The following is a 26,710-nucleotide window of genomic DNA, read 5'->3' as shown; positions in this document are numbered from 1 at the left end:
AATAGCTCCACTCGTGCCTAATCACACTGTGCATCACAATCAGCATCATATTTATTGTATCAGATTATTTTATTCTTATCTTTATTAAATTTTTCTGAGTTTTAACTAACTCATGTGTGTGTGTATGTTCAAATATATATAGCAGTAAATATAACAAACCTCTATATACATACATATAATATATATTCATATATATTTTTATGATTATTGAAATATAAAGAGATAAGTATCTAGATACATAGAATCATCTCTCTGTCTCTCTCCACATATGTGTGTGTGGGTGTCTGAACAAGAACGCACACACACATACACACACACACACGTACACAATGAGAGAGAAAGAGAGAAATAGACACAAAGCACAAAAAACTGATTGCCTATGAGTTGTCAGCACCTCTTCTCTTCACAAAAATAACCCAAATTTTGGTGGGGATGCTAATATGTCCAACTTTAAAAAAATACATTTGCAGCATTGCTTGCAAAGAAGAGTGGCTATATATCTAACTGTTGACCAACAAAGTAGTAGAACTTGTGGGCTTGGAGCTTCCAGAGGAGCAGGCTAAAAGTAGGGCTGATGAGGCGGGCAAGCATGCTTGCCCATTGCCTTCCGGCTTCTCCCTGCTGGCAGCACTGACTCTACACTTGCTGAGGATCAGCCAACTTGTGATTCTGAAGTGACAAGTCCATGCTATGGATGGCGAAGTGGAAAGGTTGAGGGAGGCTAGGTCTTTGCTCTCATCAAGATTTGCCAAACCAGCTTTGGATTACTTGCCTCCATACTTCTCATATATGAGGAAAATCAAACTCCTGCTCAGCTGGTAAAGAATCCCCCTGCGATGCAGGAGACCTGGGTTCGATCCCTGGGTTGGGAAGATTCCCTGGAGAAGGGAAAGACTACCCACTCCAGTATTCTGGCCTGGAGAATTCCATGGACTTGTATAGGCCATGGGGTCACAAAGAGTCGGTCACGACTGAGTGACTTTGACTCTCAGTGTTTTACAGCCACTCTGGGAGTTTCTGTTTTCAGTAGTGAAATATAATTCTTAACTGATGCAAGAACATTGATCCTTACCCTCAAGGCATGTATATTTTCACTGACAAAACCAGGTAGGTATTCATGTTTGACCTGATTAAACAAGAACATGGACACGTATATGACTGAGTGCTTTACAAATAGCACAAGCTGTAAATGCTCCAGTACTTCAGAAGAGAAGAGTATGCACTGGAGCTTTTGAAAAACATCTTCAAATGGAAAGGACCTGCACTGGCCCTAACACACAAAGACATGCTAATAATTAGAGATTTAGGGAGTGCGTCCCAGGCATAGAGAATAGCAATAATTGATACAAACTCCAAGGAGAAAAAATAAAGAAAAGCACAGTTTGCTGACTGATTGGGCCAGAGGAGGGCCCAGACTGTGGGGCCACCGGAGATGAGTGTGAATAGGTAGGATGGGGCTGGGTGGCAGCGACCTTGAATGTCAGGCTGTGGAATCCAGATTTACAGGTGGTGTGCAGCCGTCAACCATCAATTTTTTCCTGGCCTTTTGGTTACTCACTTGTTCCATGTTTATAATTGCTTGTAAGATAGTCCAATGGGACATCCAACTGATCCCAAATATAAACTAAAAATAGAACACATCATTTTCCTTCATCAAGAGAACAGTGGTGTTATCAATCACCCAGCCTTTTAGGATAGAAATTCTGGAGTCATTTTTGACTTATTTTTCTTCTCCCAACCCCTATAACCAATGCCTTCTAGACTCATCCCTCCTTCCTTCCTTCAAAATTTCTTGAGTTCATTTTTTTTCTATCCATTTCAACCATCACCATCTGGTCTTTTAACCCTTTCTCCCCTAAGAGCCCCCTAACAAATCTCTCCCTTCTGACAGCCTCTCTCTGTTGTAGTCATTCTAAAATCAGTGTCAGAAAAGCCTTCCTAAATTACTATTTAAATGACATTAGCCCTCCCCCACCCTATACTTTGAAGCCTAAATTTCTCTGCTGAGCTTACAAGACCATTCATATTATTTTTTAAATTTATTTATTTATTTTAATTGGATGGGGAACCATTCATATTATTAACACCAAACCAATCTACCCTATTTCCTACCACACCAGAACCTGCCAGATGCTGCCATCATCTGGACCTCCTCAAAGGACCTTCCCACTCTACCCTCATTCCTGGTTCCCACTCACTTAAAACGCCCACTGTTTTCCTTTTGGGTTGTCTAAATACTAGTTATTCTTAAGACTCAGAAAATTAACCTCTTCCTCATATGTTATTTCAATCAACATTGATCTTCCCTTTTCTAAACTCCCACCCAGTTTATAGTTTATAACACATAATGTATTATTTCTAATTGTTCATGTGTTTGTTTCACATTTGCCAGATTAAATTGCAAAAGAGTGTAAGATCTCTGGATAGCTGAAACATCTGCCATCCACTCACAGGGCTGAGGAACCCCTACGTACTGCATCTTTACGTAGCCCTATGGAAGCCATCAGTCCCTGCCAGAGCAATCCAACGAAGCGTTTGTGTGTGCTCAGTAACTTCAGTCATGTTCAACTCTTTATAACCATATGGAGTGTAGCCCATCAGGCTCCTCTGTCCATGGGATTCTCCTGGCAAGAACCCACTCTCCTGGAGCGGGTTGCCATGCCCTCCTCCAGGGATCTTCCCAACTCAGGGATGGAACGTCTCCTGCATCTCCTACATTGCAGGCAAATTCTTTACCACTGAGCCACCAGGGAAGCCCTAAATCCAACTATATACTCTTTAATTGCGTAAACATTCAAAGAGTATCTTACAATTAATAACTTATGTAACTAACATGTAAATTTCTAATACTGTTATTAGACCATTAAAAATTCAATAAATATTTGTTGATCATTTGTTGACAACTGATTGAGGTTTATTAATACAAGTAATGACACCATGAATATATGCTTTGTTGTTGTTCAGTCGCTCAATCATGTCCAATTCTTTGCCACCCCATGGACTGCAGCTCATCAGGCTTCCCTGTCCTTCACCATCTCCTGGAGCTTGCTCAAACTCATGTCATTGAGTTGGTGAATATATGTTTTAGAGAGATTCTTCTTATTTTCCATATTCATGAATACTGATTCTGCTGTGAGAGTTTTAGATACAAAAGCCAATATAGCTTACATTAAATATAAAAACTAAAAGAAGTTCCATTGTTATGCAGAATTTGTTATGGTTTAATGACCACTGATTACAGTTTGGTTAATCACAATTTGTGGACAAATTCACCTTGACTTGCTGAACAATTAATGATACCATTGTTCAAAAGGCAGTAATTATTTCTAGCTAAAAATTGGGAGGTATGGAACTGAACCAGCTGTGCCTATCCAAGATTCCCAATGAATTCTGAAGACCCACCTTGTCCTTTTTCACTTATCAGATCCACTTGATATTATTGTAGTTTCCCCTTCTGATTCAAGGGAAATAATCCACTGGCAGGCACGAAGAGAGTATCTACTTAAGGATGTTTTTGAGCAAGAAGAATTGCACCCTTAAAGAAATAATTCATTATCTTCTTATAAGTAATTAATACCTTTGCTAATTTCTCAAAAACGGGAAAAGTAGACTTTCAATCAATATATACATGGTCTTGAAAAATGTATTATTACTAAATCAACTGCATTGCTTTGTTTTAGCAGGTCATATGACACATCAGGGGAAAAAAAAAAAACCCCTAGATGATGTGTTTTTAAAATTTTCCTTTCATCTTGACATCACTAAATGATTGGGAGTATTCACCACTAAGTTCTTTAATGACAATATCCTTTCCCTTACAAATGGCTTTGAAGTCTTCGACCGCCTAGCACAAGTATTTGGATACCTCCCGAGCGAGGGTGGGCAGGAAGCCAACACAAGCCACCAGGTGCCAATATTACACCTGACAAATTAGCCACACGACTGGAAAAGGGTGGGTCCATCCTCCTGTTAGAGGTTCATTTCCTCTCATTTTCCCATGGACAGGAAGTCATTGGAATGGGGAAAAAAAAAAAGCTTTCCTTAAAGACCCATATGACCAAAAGTCTGAACTTGTTAACTCCTTGCTAACAAAACAGTTTGGAAGCAAGTTCAAACTAATCACAAGACTTTATTTACATTGACTTGTTTAACCTCACTGATGGCTTGTGTTCCGGGCTGGGGTGATTTATTCAGTGCACAGAGTGTTCATGAAGCAGGTGAGAAGTGCCCTGTGGATGTCACGTGGAATAATTACAACTGACAGAGGAGGCAGATCTACCACAGCCCTTGCACAAAGCTCAGGAACCTAAAGATAGAAGAGGTCTTGACAGGATTTGACCACAACCACAGGGAGCCAGAACCCTATTTAATTGACCCAATTCAACAAGACTGACTTGAAGAATTTAATCAGAGTTGACTGAGATTCCATAAAATACTGCACTATGTTCATATAATATTCAATTCAATTACACCCCATGAACTAATGACTTGTAACTGCCTCCTAAAGATCAGTTATTCAGCTTGATGAGTGTTAAATAAAGCATAATAAAAGGGATGTTTTCCAGCTGAAAAGTAATACAAAGAATAGAGATGTATACTTATACTCAGCTTAGTGCTATTCCAAGAGATAACTACTATACAAGATAATGTCATACATTGGTGATGCATAAATAATTTTTAATAATTATTAAAATACATGTATATACATGTTTTTAAAAGGCTTACCAAAATGACATAATACAATGTATATTCTGCAACTTGCTTCTTTCACCTAACAGCATATTACTGACATCCATCCTTGGCAGTCTAGATATTCATTCATTTTAACTGATACATCCAATCAAATTCCTTACTTTTTGCCAATCTGATACATAGAAAATGGCAACTCATGTTCCCTTATTGTACAGTTTTTTTTTTTACCACTAATGAGGTTGAGCATATTTTCCAAATATTTCTTAGCCATCTGCATTTTCTGCTGAAGATTGTTTATTTTATATCTTTAGCCCATTTTAAGTGAGTTATTTATATTTTTCTCATTAATTTGATGGATAGTAACTCTTTTTTCGGTAATGCATAAGTCAATTATTTTGTCCCATTCTGCCATTTCTCTTTTAACTTTATGATTCTTTTTTAAATAAAATCAACTCTGTTAGCTCTTCCTTAACGGCCTCTGGATTTCCCATCTTATTTACAGAGACCTTCTCACCTAAGAATATTTTTTAAATAGATTCATTCATAATTCTTTCCAATACTTGTATAGATTTGATTTTTCTGTTTAGAGTTTCATTCCATCTGGAATTTATTTTTGTGTATGTTATGAGTCCAGATGGAGAGCCAGTTGTCTCAGTACCATTTCCTGAACAATCTATTCTTTAGCTACTGATTGGCAATGCTTCCATAATATCTGTTAAGTTCCCCAATATTCTTAGGTCTGTTCCTGGAATCTAATCTTTTTGGTTATTTTCTCTATCACAAAAAAGTGTGCTAATTGTATCACTACCATTGTGTATTGCTTCAGATGAGTACATAGTTTGCTTTGATGACTACTAAGCTAAGTCCTCATTCCTTTTAATTCCTTGTTTGCTTTTCATGGCTATTGTCATGCAGTGCTCTTCCAGATGATCTTTAGAATAGGCTGTTTGAGCTCTAATAACAATCCCATTGGAAATGGGACTGCATTTCAATGTATGAAAAAAAATGAGTGAAATTTTCCATCTTAAATGCATCTGATTTAAAACTCCAAGTTTCATAAAATAACATAGAGTACAATTTTTTAAAGGTTAAACCATTATGAATAAATGGGATGTTTTGTCATGATTCTCATTATAGCACATTAAGGGAATAAATGTAAACACTTCCTTCGGGAGTGGGTTGGCTGGTCAAACAGCAGCTCTTCTGTGCTAGGAAACTACAGTTATGTTATAAGGACACAGTATATGGTATGGCTCCTCTCCTTGGAAACTTATAAACAAGTTAACACAGTAAGACATATATACATACACATATTAAGGCATATTGACATACAATATGCATGTTGATAAAAAGCCAGCTTATATTAAGAACCAAATGAGTTACTGTAGAGAATAAGAGTTTAAAGGTAGGCGATTGAGAGTAGGGAGAGTTCAGAAGAGAATGGTAAGACCTAGTCAGGTTACCCACTCCAGTACTCTTGCCTGGAAAATCCCATGGATGGAGGAGCCTGGTAGGCTGCAGTCCATGGGGTCGCAAAGAGTCAGACATGACTGAGCGACTTCACTTTCACTTTTCACTTTCATGCTTTGGAGAAGGAAATGGCAACCCACTCCAGTGTTCTTGCCTGGAGAATCCCAGGGACGGGGGACCTGGTGGGCTGCCGTCTATGGGGTCGCTCAGAGTCGGACACGACTGAAGCGACTTAGCAGCAGCAGCAGCAGCAGTCAGGTTAAGTCATAGAGCTAAGGGCTAAGAGAAAGCATCAAGTCTGCTGATACCCATTCCAGTGACCAGTCGGCCACCTCAGGGTATCACCCTTTTATACACTTATTTGTAGAGCATGTTAGCACAGTCTAGAAATCTGTGTCTGTGAAGCAGAATCCCTGGGAAAACTCACATTTATAACTGTGTCAATACCCATAAACTAGTTTCCCCAAATCAGTTAAAAATGAAAAGGTTGCATTCAAACAACTCTATTACAGGGCTTTCTTTTGATCTATGTGACATCAAATAACAGATATTAATGATGCTTCACTTTTCAACCAGTGGTTTTGACATTAGAACACATAACCCATGTCAGGGTAATAAAATGCGAGAAATTTTTTGCCTCTTTAGGCAGTTCATCCCCTCGCCACATTTTAAAGCCCTCAGGTAACAAACCCTAAGACCCACAGGAATCTTTACACCTGTGGAGAGAGATTTCTAAAATTCAACATCAAATTCACTTTTGATTTTCCCTTGAGTTTGTTTCTGTCAATGTTAGGCAGGTAACACATTTCAGCTTTTAAGCCATGAAGTGATCTTTTTATAGAAAAAAAAATTGCATTCACAGCTTTAATCTTATATTTCCATGCGTATTGAGTTAAATGTTGTAAAACTATCAATTCTGTCAAAACCTAGCAAAGAGAAAACAGGACACCATGCAATCTTAATGTCCAAACTGACTAGTGATTATCAGAAATTAAATGTGCAGGAATTCCAAATCTTTTTTGATCTGAGATGTCTAGATAACTTTTGTTTTTCCATAATTGTATGAGGTTTCTACATAGTATTTAAGAATCAATTATATTGCAATTGATGTAATTAACTCTAATAATCCATTAAAAGTCAGTAGGAGGGCTATTCAAGTCAATAGAAAAGAAGGAGTATATTATGAAGGTGTTATTAACCTATACAGAATTTTACCAGACATTTTCTTTTCTTACATAATAAATACACAGTGGTTAGGAAGGCTGTCATTATAATTTAATGTGAACAATAGTCCATCACTTCTTTCCCCGTGCAACCCTTAACTAATTCCACGTACCATGCACAAGTAAAATGAAAGCTTTTCTAATCAGGGTACAGTCATATCAATCATCTGTTACTCCATGATGAAAGAAGTGTGCCTTCCCCAGCTGGGTGGAAGGGAATCAGGACAAGCAGAGCTTTCAGGCCCACCTCTTCTTTCAGTTGACAAGTCTCCATTTCTGATGGCTATCTGTATATTGCAACTAATCAAAGAGTAAACAGCCATCCAGAAAGTTCTGTTTACAATAGTCTAGCAACCACTAAATTGCCTCTGCAAGTGGGGCTACATGTTCCCTTGAGTGTCAAGTGGACTTTGGAGCATTCAGGACCTTTTAAATTAAGTGAGAGGAAAGCTGCCGCCCAACACAGAATTCCCTATGTCCAGACTCCTTCCTTAGGTGTCTTGTTTGGACCTCCCTAGCTTCAAACCTCCCAGACATCTAACAAAACCAATCTCAACAGAGCTGGCCCGGTTATCCCTGGGACTCCAGGTCACATAGCCATTTCTAGAGGTTCAGCCTGCTCCCCATTCCGTCAGCATTTCCAGTAAAATGAAATCAGGAAAACAGAGTTCACCCATCAGATGACTCACCCATCACCAAACACACAGTCTGTCCTTCTCTGAAAGGACTCTCTTTTCTCACCTGGTACCCAGTTCTGCTTTTCCAATTTAATAACGAGCACAAAATATGGTACTCTGATATTTGCATGAAAGGACACGTCATTATTAGCCTTACCTCTTATTCTACTACAGACTTCTTTAGGAGAACAGACCATTGCTTCTTCTGGCTTCCTGTATCATGGTAACTGCTCCCAGCCATGTGGACTGCAAGTCTTATCAGGAACAACACCTTCCACACAAATAACAGCAATGCCTGCCAAGGGATGGAGTTGCAGGAGTTGTGGTGGGGAAGGGCAGAGCACCTGGAATCACAGGACTTGGAATGAATGCAGGCTCTGCCACAGATTGGCTATGTGAGCCCAAGACTATTGCTCCCCTGTGTCCTTCTCCGTAAAGGGAGTGGAAAAAGAATCCATATCATAGGACTGCTATTAACATAGCCCCATTACATTAGGATTAAATGAGACGAACGTTGAGAAATAAACTTTGCACATGAGAAAACATGACGGAAATCTGAGATTGTGTTTGCGTTTATAGCACTGTTCAGAGTCGCCAAGAACTCTCAAAGCCAAGGAGAAAAAGGATAAAGAGTAATTCTCCAACTTTGATTCACATGAGATTCATCTCAGGACTTATTTCAAAGTACATAGGCCTGTTTCCCAGGTGATTCTGATTCAAACTATAGGCTTGGATAAGGGGTTGGCTGAAAATGGATTCCCATTCATCCATCAGATATTTTAAGCACTAGGAAGCCTTAGAGGATACAAATAATTACGAGATATGGCTCAATGTCGAGCAACTCCAGCTCTCCATGTAGAAAGAAGACAAACACCCAGAAATAGATAAAATACAAGCCTGTATATATCAAAGCAGGAAAGGCAGCCTGTATATAAGACCCCTTCGAAAGGTTTCTCCCTGGAGCTCTGACAAACAAATCCATATTCCCCAGAAGAAAATTCTGATTCTCTCTTAATCCTCAAATAGGCACTGCATGAACCTCACTCCTAGGCCCTGAGAGACTCCAAGAGTCACAGAGGCTCGGGCAGGAGTCAAGGAGAGTGTGTGGGTCCCATCCCCTCTCCTGGAGAGCCTGGCCTCACTGTGAAGTGGCGTCTCTTACTGAAAGGTTCATCTCAGAGATGGAACAAAGAACCCTTTTCATTCTGGAGAACTCGTGTTTTATGTGGTGCAGGTAAAGATTGAACAAACCCACCAGAGGCATGGGCAGCCGCAGAGACTAGAATATGAGACTTCCCCTCTGAACGTTTCACTTTGAATCTCCTCCCTAAGGCCAGTCCCAGAGAGAGCGTTTGGACACAGCAAAGCGGTGGCTTCAAAGTCACAGTCACTTTTCTATGTGCCTGGGAGGAGATGGAGAATGTCACCTTCCTTTTTTCTGAAACTCCCATCATCACTTTGTACAGGTCCCAAGAACACAGAGGAAAGAGACCTGGTCCAGGAGTCAAGAGACCTGGGTTGTCGTTCTGCCCCTGCCAGTGATGAGCTAGAGAACCATCTCTCTTTGCCTCCATCCTTTTCCAAAGAGGCAAAGTGAGGAACCGGCCATCTACCCTGGTTACCTCACTGAATTAACATGAGGGCTAGATGAAAACCTTCTTTGAAAAGTAAAAACAGGCCACTGAAATCTAAGAAATTAACATGAAATACTCCAAAGTTGAACGTGTCAATTTCTGAATGGTCCAGTTTGATTATGAACCTTGTCTCGCAAGTGACTCGGGTTCCGTCTGCCACTCTGCTTTGAAGGCATGGGCTGGTGCTCTGATAAGTCACCACCACTGATTCCTTTGCAGATAAAGACTTGCAGGAGTGGAATGCCGGTCCAGTGAATTTTCTCCGCCTCTCACAGGTGTGCTTTCCTCACTCCAGGTCTACCTACAGAAGCTTGACTTGCCCCCCCCCCCCTCCCACCCCGAGCCATCACCTGACCACACAGACCTGGAGGGCCCCCAAGAACCTCTGACCCCGGCGCATTCATGTGACGCCTTTGTTCGGCGCCTAATTCACTCGAGAGGGGAAAAAAATACCTCAACCAGGAAATACATCTTTTACGGCTATTTCATCCTCCCCTCACGTGGCACTGGAATATCGCTTTAAAGAACATTCTTGTGGCCTTTCCAGCGCTTTTCCTTTAGGTCTGCAAACAGGACTAGCCCGTCCAAGGGGAAACTACTCCCCAGCAGAGCAGTTCTTCAAAGGGGACTTCTTCGGGCAGGAAAAGGGAACGTCTGATACTGTAGCTGAATAAACAGACTCATCAAGGCCAGTGCCAGATTGGAAAACCAGGCCTCTGAGCTCGCAGCCCGCCAGCCATGCGCCTCCTGGCGCCCTCGCTCTGGCTCTCTCCTTCTGTCTCTCTCGTTTGTCTCTTCCATCCTGTCATCTTCTTCACCAAATGCCTTAATGTCCCCGGGTAGAGAACTATTGTTTTTATGATGATTCGTTGGCTGATCTAATAGGTGCTGCAAGTTTCCAAGGCTATTTTTGAATCACAAACTGTTCCATCATCTTTACCACACAGTTCACTTTCTCTCGCAGCGTTCACATGTTCCCACAGTCACCAACCTTCCACAGACAGCAGCTCCTTCTAAAGGTGGGACGGACAAGTCACACACTCAATGTGGTAAGCCTCCAAAGGTCATTATTTTCAGGAAAAACTACAAGTTTATAGACTCAGAAATGTAGCTGTCTACTCTGGACTTTGAAAGAATCCAGAATCTACACACCCATTTACAATTCAATTTAGTGTCTCTTGAGCCTTTGGTACTTCCAAATATCTAAATTTATACTGTATTTAGTTATTTTCCACTTGAATAGGTGGTCTAAGAGAAATTCCAAACCAAGGTCATAGAAAGGCTTAGGCTTTAGTAATGGGAATTTGTCTGTTCCATATTGGGAAACTGAAGGTTGTTTTTTTTTTTTTTTTTAATTTAAATTACACCAGCAAGTGTTATGGTTATTTGAATAATCTGAACAAGTAGACAGTTTTAGTTATCACTGTGTCTGTCCATACATACTCACACACAAAGAGGCAATTCTTTGTGGATTTCTCACAACACATTATTAATCCTATTGGAAGTTTTTTTCAACCATCCAAAAACTAGACAGAGTCTCACTCTGATCGCTCTGTTCTTAATGTTTAAACCCTTTCTTAAATACTTATTTGAGATAAAAAGTCTTCAGATGATAAACATATTTGAGAAAAATTCATAAAATTCTGCAATACCTACTCTAAAATGAAAGGTCAACTCTTTAATCTATAAAACCTCTATCCACAATTGGCTTCTGGCTCATTTATTATCACACTTCATGACTGTACTATATAAAAAGCCTCCATAACTGGCTTTCTAAACATCAAGTTCCAATATAAACAACAAAGAATCCAAAAAATGGGAATGAAAAGTAAATATTTGGTTAATAAGAATATTTGAGACCTAAAGCATTTTTCCCCCAATAATAAGTTCTTAAGCTCAACCATTCAATCACATTCTACTTCTTTCCTATCAACATTTATGCATAGGCTGTTATCTTCTAAAAGATAGCTGAGCTTCACATCATATGTTTGACCATTCTGAATACTTGTCAGTAATTACTATGGACTAATCACAAGAACAGTCTAGCTATCCTTGATGTCATTAATCAGCACCAACAATAAAAGTCCAGATGAACCTTGAATTAGTACACTTATTTTAGTATTTACCTAGCACTATGTTCTGTCTACATTTGGGGGAGAAGGAAACATTCTAATTCAGCCACTCAGATGCTATCTGACAAGTAACCCCAGATAGTTAGAAATAGCTTATCCAAAAATAGATTTCTAAAATGATTTTCATATAGGCACCATCATCAACTGCCTCTCAAACCAAGAAAAATAAAAGACAGTGACTTTTTTAACCAGTAGGAGTCTAAAATGCACCTCCTCTCCATTTGACTTGCATAGTTTAGGTGCTCAGTTATGCAATCTTTGGCGCAAACATCCCCTTAGACAGGCTCAAGGGACAAGGTGGGAGACATTCACTTCAGTTACCTTTGCCCAGGCTTTATTTGTTCTGCAGATAATAAACTTTGAACTTCTTTACCCAACCAGTCATCTTGCACAAACAGTAAACACCCTCAAAACTTTCTGTTCCCATGGGACCCTTGAGAAAACAAAATGAAAAAAAAAGCATGATTAAAATCTACTTTCTTCGGTCAACATCCTAAAATTGAGCAATTTCTCAACATCTTAAAAGGGACTGTCCTGCGTCAGGTTGAAAGTTAGTAAACTACCTATTGATCAATGAACTGAAATCAGTAATAACTGGAGTCAGAATTCTGAGGTTGTAAACACTTGTTCTGTAACTATTTCCTGTTACTCCACGTAGCATTGTCAAGACCTCATCCACATTCATTCTTTATAAGCAGTTTGGTTTCTAACCTTTTAGATCATGTGCCTCTATCAGTAAAAAATTTTGAGGCATATCCAATATGTGTATTTTTACTTACAAATTACATATGTGTTTCTATATTGTGTGCCTCAAAAAATAAACACACCAACTTTAAGATGAAATGTAAAATTAAAATAAATAAAAGACTTAACATCTTTTTTCTGCACTTCAATGGGTCATTTTGGATTCTCCATAGGGTAAGGATATTCTACTTTTGAACCCACTGTTTTAAGAATGCAGTGGCCTACCATTGTCCTAAATTCAATCGATATCTTGCCCTAATCAAAAATTATTTTCAAAAACTATCTGTTAGTCATTATCATTTTAGGTGGAAAGAACCCAGTATTATATCAATGCTTCCAACAGGATTTATATTCTAAATACGTGCCTCATTATGAAAAGAAAGCTTTATTCCATGTTAATGTAACACCAGGAATGTAGAAATCGTTCATCATATTTGGAGAATAAGAAATATTTTCTAGTGGCCCTGAAATCAGTCAAGTTGAGATGCCCCTTATCTAGCAGCACCAGCACCAAACTTTGCATATAAAAGATTTTAGGGACAGCAAATTAGTTAGAACAGGGACAAGCAGAGGTGACATGATGGTCAGGAGTTTTTCCTGAGGCCAACCTCAAGTTTCTACTTAAACTGTTTGTTCATTTAGGAAGTCTGAGTGGGAGGAATATTTAAACATCATAAAGGAACAGATCAAGTCCTCCAAGCCATGCTTGCAACTCCCTCACAACCTATAAAAACAAAACTTGATAAACTCCCACAAGGCCAACATGGAAATTCAAAGGCTTGGTAGCCTCAAGTTGAGAATTAAGACTTCTACATTTCTAGGGCAAAGAAAAAAAAACTTTTTTTTTTTAACATTTTTTACTTAAATAATCAATCACAAGTACTTATATAGTTCAAGTATTTATGTTTGTTATGAATCTATGAAAAGAACTTTCTCAGAGGAAAAGATGAGCAATAATATAGACTATTTTCATCTTTGAGAAGTTAAGATGCTTTAAAAATCTGAATAATCCATTATAATATGTATGATACAACTCATCATGTAATTATAAAATAATTTACTTGATTTTAACCTACAAAAACCAAAAGAAAGTGGAACATAGAGCATGTCAATCAGCTGTTGGAAGAAGTCTTCTGTGTATGTGTGCATGTGTACACATGTATAATTATGTGTGTATATATACATACATGTATAGTTATGTGTGTGTGAACATGTATACACATGTAGTTGCACTTCCCAGGTGGCACTGGTAAAGAACCGGCCTGTCAATGCAGGAGATGTAAGAGACATGGGTTCGATCCCTGGGTCAGGAAGATCCTCTGGAGAGGGGAATGGCTCCCTACTCCAGTACTGTCTGGAGAATTCCATTCTTCTGGAGAGAACCTGGTGGCTACAGTCCACGGAGTCACAAAGAGTTGGACATGACTGAAGCGACTGAGTGCACATATATACAGTCACGTATGGGCTTTCCAGCACTCGACTGAAGTGACTTACTGCACGTGCACACACACACACACACACACACACACACACACAGCTGTGTATATAATCTCCTGCCAGTTTGCCAACTAACTGGGCAAATTAGGTGCCCATGAAAAGTTATAAAGTGATATATCTAAAATCAGGAACAAAATAACAACCTAACACAAAACACATCAAGTACATATATGCTGGCCGCATGAAGAATAAGTGATTGTTAACATCTATTGTGAATTTCCAGGTAAAGTAGAAATAGGCATTTCAGACAGATAAGTAACTTGGCATGAGAAATGGAAAGAAGTTTAATTCAGTAAGTCATACCTAGGGGACACAAGATTCACTAGTATGAGACAAGTCTGCATATTGATGAAGGATGTGCTACAAAGTTAAAGTGAATGGATTGATATATGAGACTCACTGTATGACAATGAGGCCAAAATTTAGTTTTGCTTGAACCATTCTTGTAATTAAGGCCAAGTATATATTATTGTTGTTGTTTTACATAAAATATCCCCTTAGGATGTCTTTTCGTGCTAAGATAACACAGTATATAGACATAACCTAAGAAGGCCCAGTATGATACTGGTTTCATGGCAGGGAACTTGACAAGTGTGCCCAGGACTTCTTCATACTCTTGGACCTTTTCGGGCGTTGACCTTTGTCTCTGAAATGTCAAGGTATCTCTTGTGTCATCACAAGCCCCCTCCCCCAGCCCCTCATAGCTGTTACACTGAATGGACACAAACTGTGCCAAAAACAATAAGATCTGAGAATTGCTGAACAGCACTGATTCTTCTGCAAACATTCCTGTCCTGAAATCTCCTTTTACTTAACAAACCTTGATCACCTTCCTTTGATGATACAAGAGACAAGAAAACACAGGCAAATAACCCATTACTTCTCCCCAAAAGAAAATTCTCGGGAGGGAAACTGAAAGATCCTGCCTGTCTAGTTTAGCAAGTGTTGTCTGGGTTCCCCTCTTGCTTGTCATCGTCACCAGTTACCCCACTTTCACTAGATCAGAACTACTCAAAAGAATAGAAGCTCATCAGGAGCAAAACATGATTTCTCAGCTTCTCTCACATTCCCTATTAAGAGTTTTAAAAAGCTGGTTTCATCCTCCATGCCCAGCAGGAACTCAAATGTGAAGTCACAGATGAATATCCCAATTTTGTTCAGATTATGTTTTTAAAAATACAGAGATGAATCAGCTCATCAAGTTTGTTATCAGGTTATAGATTAGATAACCACGAATTTCATTCAGTTGGGTTATTGAGAAAGTCAAAATAACCAGACCACAAATGATCAGAATAGCTGTTTTGTCAGTTTCATCACCAAATATACTTGATTTTTGAGATCCACTGTTGGGCAGTTGATTGTAAACACCACCACATCAGACTAAAGTTAATTAAGCTAGATTTTAATTTCCACAAGTGCCTGGTTTACTCAATACTTTTCCCCAGCACCTACCATAGGCTTGTCACATAGCAGGTGCCAGAGGTAACTTGGTATTGAGGTGATCACTGTCATCTTAGGTGGTCATCTTTGAAGGTTCAAGACATTCCACCATTGTGAGGTGGAATCTCCATCTCCAACTCTTGGAGTCCAAGAAGTAGATTGTCAAGTCCGGTGACCACTTTGACAAATAGAGGAGAGAAGATGACTTCTAGGGCTAGGTCAGAGAGGATTGGCAACTTCCACATGAAGTTTTTCAGAATACACGTGTTGGACAAAGTTGGTCACAAGGGAAGCAGGTTGATTACCAAAAGATCAACAAGCTCTGAGGATGCCCAAACTAATCATGTGGGGGAAGAGAGAGAGGCCTGACGAGCCCAGTAACAGGAGCAGAGTGAAGGTGGCTCTGGCCTCTCCTACCATCTGACCACAACTGTATGTGGGACTCAAGAAAGAACTGCCCAGCTGAGCCCATCAACATTAAGAACTACATGTGGTAATAAAAAATTATTGCACTAAGTCACTAGGTTTTAGGGTAGCTTATTACACAGCAATAGATAACTGGAACAGTGTTCAATGTTTATTGAATACATAAATTAATTGATAAAAGAAGCCACTAAGAAGAAAGGGCTCCCAAATGAACCCAGTGAAATCCATTAAATAAATTATTAAGGTGATGTCAACAACAGTAAAGACTATCAGAAAATTGGACAACTCTGTGGATAATTAAGGCCAAGAGGAAATCTGCTATGGAGTAGAGAAAGTAATTTTTTTGAGAGTGGAATTTTCCAGATTCACTAACCATCTTGACTGTATTCATTAGGTGATTGCTCAATGCCCTACTTCCCTTTACACAAAGTAAACTCATGATTGTATTTCAGTCATGATTCTAGGTGCAACATAGGAGAAAATACATTAACCAAGAAGGAACATGGGTAATCAAGGGAAATAAACATCGTGAAGCCTGATTTTTCTATGAAGACTCTGACTCTCCTCTCTACTCTTTTAATTTTATAAAACAGACTTTGGTCCAGGTACACTGTGTAAAACAGCTAAATATAGCCAGAGACCAGGGTGGGTGGGAATGGAAAAGAGAGGCTAAATGCTGGACACTAGCGGCTGTTACATCATCACATCCCCCATGATTGTGCTATTATGCACACAGCACTCTTTAGCTGGATACAGTCACCACTTGATAATGATAAAAAGATTAATTAGTGACATGATCCATATCTTTCATTTCTTTGATGGTTGTAAATAAGTCTGAGTCACCCTGCCATTATTTTTACCATAGGCACAATAGTCTTACCCATTTTTCACTGAGAAAAATAAATTTCAAGAGGATGTCTTTAATCTTTCATAGAGTTTTAACTCTGTGCCTTTTCAGAGGAAATCACACCAGGTCCCCCCTTTCCTGAATATTCTTTTCTTACAGCTGAACAGGCTTTCCAAACACCCAAATCCACCCCGTTCCTTTTTCATTTTGAATACTCCAAATTCTATCCCAAGGTGAATCATAAACTCCATATTTCCAAAGAGACCCCAACTCTGGTAGGACATGAAGATTCTGTTTAGAACCATATGAATAAAATATAGAAATACCTTGACTAACTTTACACAACCAACTTGATAATGCAGTTTAAAGCAAAAAAATATGTAATTGACAATCTCCATGGATCCAATAAAACAGACTATTTTCAAATCCTTCTCCTCACTGTGCAGACAGGACCTAGAACTCAAGCTTCAAGTCACTTGAGCAAACATCTCTCATGATCACTCTGAGCAGGTTAGGAAGGAAAATGACAAGCTGGGGCAGAATCTAGGGCAGTCATTAGGGAGAATCATCAGATTCTAGGAACAGGAGACCTTGAAATCCAGCTTAAAAAGGGGACAGCTTTATTCTTTGCTATTCATCCTGTTGTCATTCCATTCAGATCAACTCAGAACAATTTATTGTCTGGTTCAGTCTAGCCCTGGGGATAGAGAATTGATTAAGATCTAACCTTAAGGAGCTTTCAAGAGAGAAGAGTGACCACCTGAATTTCCTCTGGGAAAAACAAGGAGCACGTGTACTAGAAATTTCTTGTCGAGACTCTGTAAGTACCATCTTTGTCCTTCTAAGTGTCCCTCTGAACCACAAGGGATGACAGCTTGGAAACTACGTTTCTCAGCCTCCCTTGCCAGTACGGTACCTTGGTAGAACCTGCCATTGAGAGATGCAATCACCTGAAGGGAGAAGTAAAGACCATTTTTCTCTATCAGTAAGTAGCCACTACCAGGTGTGTGGGCACTGGGCATGGAGATAGGTGTGGGCTCCTGAGCATCCTCCCAAGAACCACCTCTTTCAGTACTGCAGGCAGCTGAGGTCAGCAGCAGCCTGGCTTCCTGGTGATTCCTCAACTTCAACTGAGGTTTTTTTGAAAGTTAGTAACAACTGACCTTTTCCAGTCCTGTGGCCACTGCTGAGTTTTCCAAATTTGCTGGCATATTGAGTGCAGCACTTTCACAGCATCATCTTTTTGAAATAGCTCAACTGGAATTCCATCACCTCCACTAGCTTTGTTCGTAGTGATGCTTTCCAAGGCCCACTTGACTTCACATTCCAGGATGTCTGGCTCTAGGTGAGTGATCACACCATCATGATTATCTGGGTCGTGAAGATCTTTTTTTGTATAGTTCTTCTGTGTATTCTTGCCACCTCTTCTTAATAGCTTCTGCTTCTGTTAGGTCCATACCATTTCTGTCCTTTATTGAGCCCATCTTTGCATGAAATGTTCCCTTGGTATCTCTAATTTTCTTGACGAGGTCTTTCCCATTCTGTTGTTTTCCTCTATTTCTTTGCATTGATCACTAAGGAAGGCTTTCTTATCTCTCCTTTCTATTCTTTGGAACTCTGCATTCAGATGCTTATATCTTTCCTTTTCTCCTTTGCTTTTCACTTCTCTTCTTTTCACAGCTATTTGTAAGGCCTCCCCAGATAGCCATTTTGCCTTTTTGCATTTCTTTTCCATGGGCATGGTCTTGATCCCTGTCTCCTGTACAATGTCACGAACCTCCGTCCATAGTTCATCATGCACTCTATCATTCAGATCTAGCCCCTTAAATCTATTTTTCACCTCCACTGTATAATCATAAAGGATTTGATTTAGGTCATACCTGAATGGTCTAGTGGTTTTCCCTACTTTCTTCAATTTAAGTCTGAATTTGGCAACAAGGAGTTCATGATCTGAGCCACAGTCAGCTCCTGGTCTTGTTTTTGCTGACTGTATAGAGCTTCTCCATCTTTGACTGCAAAGAATATAATCAATCTGATTTCGGTGTTGACCATCTGGTGATGTCCATGTGTAGAGTCTTCTCTTGTGTTGTTGGAAGAGGGTGTTTGCTATGACCAGTGCATTCTCTTGGCAAAACTCTATTAGCCTTTGCCCTGCTTCATTCCGTATTCCAAGGCCAAATTTGCCTGTTACCCCAGGTGTTTCTTGATTTCCTACTTTTGCATTCCAGTCCCCTATAATGAAAAGGACATCTTTTTTGGGTGTTATTTCTAAAAGGTCTTGTAGGTCTTCATAGAACCATTCAACTTCAGCTTCTTCAGCATTACAGGTTGGGGCATAGGCTTGGATTACTGTGATATTGAATGGTTTGCCTTGGAAACGAACAGAGATCATTCTGTCGTTTTTGAGATTGCATCCAAGTACTGCATTTCGGACTCTTTTGTTGACCACGATGGCTACTCCATTTCTTCTGAGGGATCCCTGCCCGCAGTAGTAGATCTAATGGTCATCTGAGTTAAATTCACCCATTCCAGTCCATTTTAGTTCACTGATTCCTAGAATGTCGACATTCACTCTTGCCATCTCCTGTTTGACCACTTCCAATTTACCTTGATTCATGGACCTGACATTCCAGGTTCCTATGAAATATTGCTCTTTACAGCATCAGATCTTGCTTCTATCATCAGTCACATCCACAACTGGGTATTGTTTATTATTTTGGCTCCATCCCTTCATTCTTTCTGGAGTTATTTCTCCACTGATCTCCAGTAGCATATTGGGCACCTACTGACCTGGGGAGTTCCTTTTTCAGTATCCTATCATTTTGCCTTTTCATACTGTTCATGGGGTTCTCAAGGAAAGAATACTGAAGTGGTTTGCCATTCCCTTCTCACAGGACTGGAAAAGGTCAGTTTTAATTCCAATCCCAAAGAAAGGCAATGCCAAAGAATGCTCAAACTACTGCACAATTGCACTCATCTCACACGCTAGTAAAGTAATGCTCAAAATTCTCCAAGCCAGGCTTCAGCAATATGTGAACCGTGAACTTCCTGATGTTCAAGCTGGTTTTAGAAAAGGCAGAGGAACCAGAGATCAAATTGCCAACATCCGCTGGATCATCGAAAAAGCGAGAGAGTTCCAGAAAAACATCTATTTCTGCTTTATTGACTATGCCAAAGCCTTTGACTGTGTGGATCACAATAAACTGTGGAAAATTCTGAAAGAGATGGTAATACCAGACCACCTGACCTGCTTCTTGAGAAACCTACATGCAGGTCAGGAAACAACAGCTAGAACTGGACATGGAACAACAGACTGGTTCCAAATAGGAAAAGGAGTACATCAAGGCTGGATATTGTCACCCTGCTTATTTAACTGCTATGGAGAAATGCTGGGCTAGAAGAAGCACTATCTAGAATCAAGATTGCTGGGAGAAATATCAATAACCTCAGATATGCAGATGACACCACCCTTATGGCAGAAAGTGAAGAGGAACTAAAAAGCCTCTTGATGAAAGTGAAAGAGGAGAGTGAAAAAGTTGGCTGAAAGCTCAACATTCAGAAAACTAAGATCATGGCATCTGGTTCCATCACTTCATGGGAAATAGATGGGGAAACAGTGGAAACAGTGTCAGACTTTATTTTGGGGGGCTCCAAAATCACTGCAGATGGTGATTGCAGGCATGAAATTAAAAGACGCTTACTCCTTGGAAGGAAAGTTATGACCAACCTAGACAGCATATTCAAAAGCAGAGACATTACTTTGCTAACAAAGGTCCATCTAATCAAGGCTATGGTTTTTCCAGTGATCATGTATGGATGTGAGAGTTGGACTGTGAAGAAAGCTGAGCGCCAAAGAATTGATGCTTTTGAACCGTGATGTTGGTGAAGACTCTTGAGAGTCCCTTGGACTGCAAGGAGATCCAACCAGTCCAATCTAAAGGAGATCAGTCCTGGGTGTTCTTTGGAAGGACTGATGCTAAAGCTGAAACTCCAGTACTTTGGCCACCTCATGTGAAGAGTTGACTCATTGGAAAAGACTCTGATGCTGGGAGGGATTGGGGGCAGGAGGAAAAGGGGATGACAGAGGATGAGATGGCTGGATGGCATCACCAACTCGATGGACATGAGTTTGAGTGAACTCTGGCAGTTGATGATGGACAGGGAGGCCTGGTGTGCTGCGATTCATGCGGTCACAAAGAGTCGGACACGACTGAGCAACTGAACTGAACTGAACTGAACAACTCCCTTGACCTTTATTTCCCAGCCCTCCCAAAGATCCTGTAAACCTCTAATTGCTCACATTGAATTCCTTCCTGATGGGAATATTTCAAGTACATTAGCAGAATGGGATAGGTATATTTCAGTAACAACCTCCAAACTCTGAATAGTATAACAAAATACTCCTGGGTATATATCTGTAGGAAAAAAACAAAAACAGTAATTTGAAAAAATGCATACACCCCAGTGTTCACAGTGGCATTATTTACAATTGCCAACATATGGAAGCAAAATAAGTGTCCATCACCAGATTAATGGATATAGAATATGTAGTGTGTGTGTATATATCAATGGAATACTGTCCCTGTGTGCTGAGTTGTTTCCATCTCTTTGAGATGCTATGGACTGTAGCCCATCAGGCTCCTCAGTTCATGGGATTCTCCAGGCAAGGATACTGGAGTGGGTGGCCATGCTCTCCTCCAAAGGATCTCACCAACCCAGGGACTGAGCCTGTGTCTCTTATGTCTCCTGCATTGGCAGGCAGATTCTTTACCACTACAGCCACCTTAGAAACCCAAAATGGAATACTACTCAGCCATAAAAAAGAATGGGATTTTTGCTATTTGCAGAAACACAGATGGACTTGGAGAGCATTATACTAAGTGAAATGTCAGAGAAAGACAAATACACATTTTTTTTTTAGATTCCACATACGTTATCACTCACATGTGGAATCTAAAAGGTACAACAAGCTAGTGAATATAACAAAAAAGAAGCAGACTCACAGATACAGAGAACAAACTAGTAGTTACCAGTGGCAGGGGCCTTACAGGGGTAGGGGAGTGGGAGGAACAAACTATTGTGTGTAGGTAGGCTACAAGGATGTATTGTACAGCACAGGGAATACAGCCAATATTTTTTAATAACGCTTAATGGAGTATAACCTTCAAAAATTCTATAAAAAATTTTTAAAAATCTTTGGTCACCCCCCAAATAAGAATAATAACTAACACTGAATTATTTTTAAAAATAAGGTTATTTCTTGTTCAAGATTTACATTGAGTGGCTTCTACCTTGTAGCTACATTATCTGAACACACGCCCTCCAAACCCCCGAGGAAGAGAAGGAGAGAACACAGAGAAAGCACGCGTGTATTCTTAACTTCCTGGACCAAACGTGGCCCAGGACTCCTGCTGACATGCCATTACAAAGAACTGGTCCTGAAGCCTCAGTTAAAATTGCAAGGCCAGTGTGGTCTCCCCCTGTGTCCAGGGAGAAGAAACAGTCTGGTGAACACATTGCCTTATCTCTGCCATGAGAGGTTCTCTATTTTTCTGACTAAACTTGACCATCCTATTTGGTACCAGATGTGGTGTCCTGCAACAAAACCCTAACATGTGCGGCACTGACTTTGTGGCCAAGTTGTAAGAAGCAGATATATTAGTCTGGAGGGCTGGAGATCCATTGCAGGAAGTAGAAAAACACTCTGCAAAGCTGTTGCCTTTAGTAACTTGAAAGTCCTACCACGTGACTCTTGTGCTTACAGGTGAAAAATATCACACGCTGACTGTTACTGGCTGCTCTTGACAACATCATAGAAGAAAAAGAGGATATCAGGAAATGATTAACTGGTTTTTAAGCAAAGAGAAAAAGAAAAAGCAACCATTTCTGGAGCTTCCTTCTGGTATCAATTTCCTTATTAGTCAAGTTAAGTCATGTTTGCAGGTATAACAGATAAACCCCAGAGCTCAGTGGCTTAACACACGAAAGTGTATGTCTCACTCACCAAAGGTCTAACGTGGCCATTTCTGGTTGGGCGGCTGTCCTTAGCTGCTCTTCTTCAAAGAGTGAGTCAGGAATCCAGATTCTTGTCATGTTGTGGCTCTGCATCTCCTGTATATGGATGCCATCAAGACTGTCCTGGTATTATCCAGCCAGAGGATGGTGAGAGACAGAGAGAGGGAGACAGACAGACAAAGAACAGAGAAACTACACACAGTCTTAACTGAAGACAAAAGTGACAACCATCTCTTCAATTCAGCTCATATTCCAGGGATAAGAGCTCATCACATAATCCCACATCCGTGCAAGAGAGTCTGGGAAATACAGTCCCTGGCTGAGCAATTGATTCCCAGAAACAGTTCTGCACTGTGAAAGGGGAGCGTAAATCTTGGTGGGTCAGCTAGCCATCTCTGTTACAATAATGTAAAGGTTTTTTTCTTTTTCTCTGTTACGTAATTTCTTCCCCATTTTAATAATATAGATTCCTCCTATTCTTTCCCACTTTTCTTCCCGTTTTCCTTTGATATATACTTTCTTTGCCTCTTGCTCAAACTTACTTTCCTGTCTTATTTTACTGTTAGTGATCATTGTAGAATTCTACATTCTGAGTAATTTCTAAGTATGAGGTCAAGGACAAAGACAGAGTTGTTATCAGAACTGAGAAAAGAAGTTATGTCAGTGCCTTTTCCTCCTAACTCAAACCCATTTTATTCTTACTGTTAGAAGTCACAGGCAGGGAGAGGCTGAAACAAATCTAAGAGGACACACTAAATAATATTTGCAAGATTGTTGCTGTTTTTCACGCTCCCTTATTCCACGCTCCTCAGTTTTTTCAGGTTTCCTTCTAGTTTTGGGGCAAAGTTTCAAGAGCTCTTTGGTTTTCTCATTATTCAGTTATGGAGATCCTTAGAGAACAAAGGGCAAACATGAGTTAGACAGTTTTCAGCTGTCCAATAACACAAGTATAGTGTTTAGAGGGCTTTCTTTCACTCACAGATGCAATTTCTATCCATTTTTAGTTTGAGGGAAGAAATACATTTTGGAAAATGGGAAATTTGAATATTCCATAATGTGCAAATGCCACATTCCTCCTTGAGTTACCAGCACAAGTAACTTTTTCTTCCTTACTATCTACCTCACCCTATGCTTTATTTGGGGAGTTTAGGATAGAAGAATACCGCTTCCATGCCTATCCCAATAGTTCCTATCCTTTGGAATCTCCAATGCAAATGAGCTGGGAGGGCCCACTCAGGAATGTGAGTTTCCTAACTGGAACTGAAATTCATGTTAACTGATACGCAGCTCTGTCAAATCAGTGACATGATTTGGCAAAGAGTCTCTGTCAAGTCATGGCCTCATAGCGTCTTTCTATTTCTGTGCTTGCCCTCTTTTCTGGTAGGGTAGCTGACATAAAACTGGAGCCCTGGAGCTTTGACAAGCTTCTAGGTGTCTTTTAGAAGAGTCCTACCCTGATAAAATTTGGAGCATCAAAAATAATAACATACATAACAAGCTGTGCCTTCTTGCCAGACACTGCAAGCATTGTCTCATTGAAGCCTCTCAAGATGTTATGAGGTAGGTACTGTTGTGATCATCCTTATTTTATAGATGAAGACATTGAGGCTTAAAGAAATGGAGTCACTTGTGGAGAAGATATAGCTATTAAATGTTACTTCAAGAATTTCAACTTGATTCTATTTGACTTCAAAACCAATAGTGTAACCACTCTATTGCCAGCCTATTTCCATAAAGAATGACCCAAAGAGTCAGCAAAATGGTGACAGGAGTAGGGCAGGGTCAATCAGCAGAAAATGAGAAAAAACTGAAAATTCCCATGGACTGTAATCATAACAACAATAATGATCAAAATTTCTTGAGCATTTACCATATATCAGGCACTGTTCTAAATCCTTTATCTGGATTTACTCACAGACTCTTTAGGACAAATTCTGAAGGATGTGTTATTTTTATTAGCATTATATATATATTTGCAAAATCTGAAGTACAAAGGAATTACATTAAGGGGTCATACAACTAGTAGTTAGGCTAGAGAGGAGTTGAAATAAGAACATAATGAACCTATTTGTTCTCCATGGAAGTAAAGATGGGAAAACTGGAAAAAATAGCTTTCAGAAGTTCTCCAGCACAATTTGCTTTCTGTGACTTGCTCACAGAGTCAGAGATATCCATAGGGAGCAGGGATTCAATGCCCCGGTGTGCCCTCTTTCCTCAGAGTGAACGTAGGAAGTTTGGGATGATGCCTGCACATCCTCAGAACAGTCCCTTAACCATCCCTCCCTCCCCAGACCAGGAGGATTCCAGTGCCAAGGAGCTCTTCTGTCCTATTGAAAGCAAAGAATGGTTGCCTCTGAAATAAGTACAAAGAGCAAGCAAATTTAGTCAGTTTATGCAAAACACAAAATGGCATCTGCCATCTGGAAAAATACACCAAAGCCGTGAGCCGTCAAGGCCCTTTCAAGACTTTGGCATGTAAAATCAACAATTTTTTTTAAGTCTGAAAGGTCTACGTGAAAGGTCCCAGCTTCATTAAATGTAATTCCCTCTTCTCCCATTCCTGTGGCTGGCCATCCATGCTCCTATCACACACACTTACAAGTTTAAAAATACATATATGTAATATATAAAATACACATATTTTAATGTGCTATCTAAAGATAAAATTTTTATTTATATTTTTTCCTTCTCAGTGATGCAAAAATCTCTGAGAAGATGGATTTGACAAAGACAGTTTTTTAAAAGAATATGATTTAAAAAAATATCCTTCTTACATCTAAAATTGTTTTCAGCAAATAAACTTGCCCTTGTGTTGCCTATCTATATTTGGCACCTAGTTTCTCACTGACCTTCCTGAGGCTCCCAGACCGTGGGTGGATGCTGGAGCTGTCTTTGTGATCACGAGCTCCTGGTTTTGCCTCCAATTGCACTCACTTCAAGGAGCTCAAGAAGGAGAAGAGCAAGGAAGCCTGCTCAGTCTTTGCCATGGTGCTAGACTTGGTAAGCTGGGTAGCCAAGCAGAAATGTGTCCATCAGACTGGAGTGGAAATAAGATGCTGGCCATGCTTGTTTAAGAGTTATGGGTAAATGAACAGGAATTGAGACCTGGAAAAAATCACTGATGTGGTGTGAGGGGAGGCCAGTCAAACAAAATGGACTGAAAAGAGACAGAAACTCGGTCGAGGATGAACTTATCTGTGGGCTTGGAATCAAGGAGGCTGGAGCATGGTCAGAAAGAGCAAGTAAGACAAGAACACAGGAACAACATACATACAGCCATAGCTGAAAAGCAGTAAGGGCTGTCCATGGGCCAGCTGCTTCACATGCAATAGCCCCTGTCACAACTCGATGGCGGTGGTGGGGGGGGTGGACTTTACACGTGAGAAAACAGGGGGCCAGAGAGGTCGGGTGACGCTGCTGATGGCAGTGTCTAGATTTAAAGATGGTGGTCTGGTTTCAGAGTCTACCCCGTAACTACTTGTTTTACCACCTAGCGTATACATGGATGGCCTAGACTAGAAACATCTAGGCTGTGCTGCTGTTTAGTCGCTCAGTTGTGTCTGACTCTTCGTGACTCTGTGGACTGTATAGCATGCCAGGCTCCTCTGTCTGAGGGATTTCCCAGGCAACAACACTGAAGCTGCCATTTCCTTCTCCAGGGGATCTTCCCAACCCATGAATCAAACCCCGGTCTCCTGCTTGGTAGGCAGATTCTTTACCACTGAGCCACCCGAGAAACCCCAGAAAAATCTATACCATGAGAATATCTGACTGGGCTCCCCAGTTGGTAAAGAATCTGCCTGCAATGTGGGAGACCTAGCTTCGATCCCTGGGTTGGGAAGACCCCTCCTGGAAAAGGGAAAGGCTACGCATTCCAGCTTTCTGGCCTGGAGAATTCCATGGACTGTTTAGT

The 26,710-nt window shown here is 40.2% G+C and overlaps 1 long non-coding RNA gene across 2 annotated transcripts; it reads right to left on the bottom strand.

The window, feature by feature from the left end:
- Nucleotides 1-922: 922 nt before the first annotated feature.
- LOC113906887 lies at nucleotides 923-25,457 on the bottom strand. 2 transcript variants are annotated; one of them, XR_003515013.1, is made up of 5 exons: nucleotides 22,787-25,457; nucleotides 15,522-15,687; nucleotides 12,150-12,261; nucleotides 8,220-8,406; nucleotides 923-1,624 (listed from the first exon to the last, which is right to left on the bottom strand). It is a non-coding gene; the product is annotated as an uncharacterized LOC113906887 (long non-coding RNA). The 2 variants fall into 2 exon arrangements; XR_003515014.1 differs by lacking the exon at nucleotides 15,522-15,687.
- Between the last annotated feature and the right edge of the window lie 1,253 nt (nucleotides 25,458-26,710).

Source organism: Bos indicus x Bos taurus, chromosome 16 (assembly GCF_003369695.1).
Source record: "Bos indicus x Bos taurus breed Angus x Brahman F1 hybrid chromosome 16, Bos_hybrid_MaternalHap_v2.0, whole genome shotgun sequence".
NCBI classification, from domain to species: Eukaryota; Metazoa; Chordata; class Mammalia; order Artiodactyla; family Bovidae; genus Bos; species Bos indicus x Bos taurus.
This window is presented reverse-complemented; position numbering and strand designations above follow the sequence as displayed.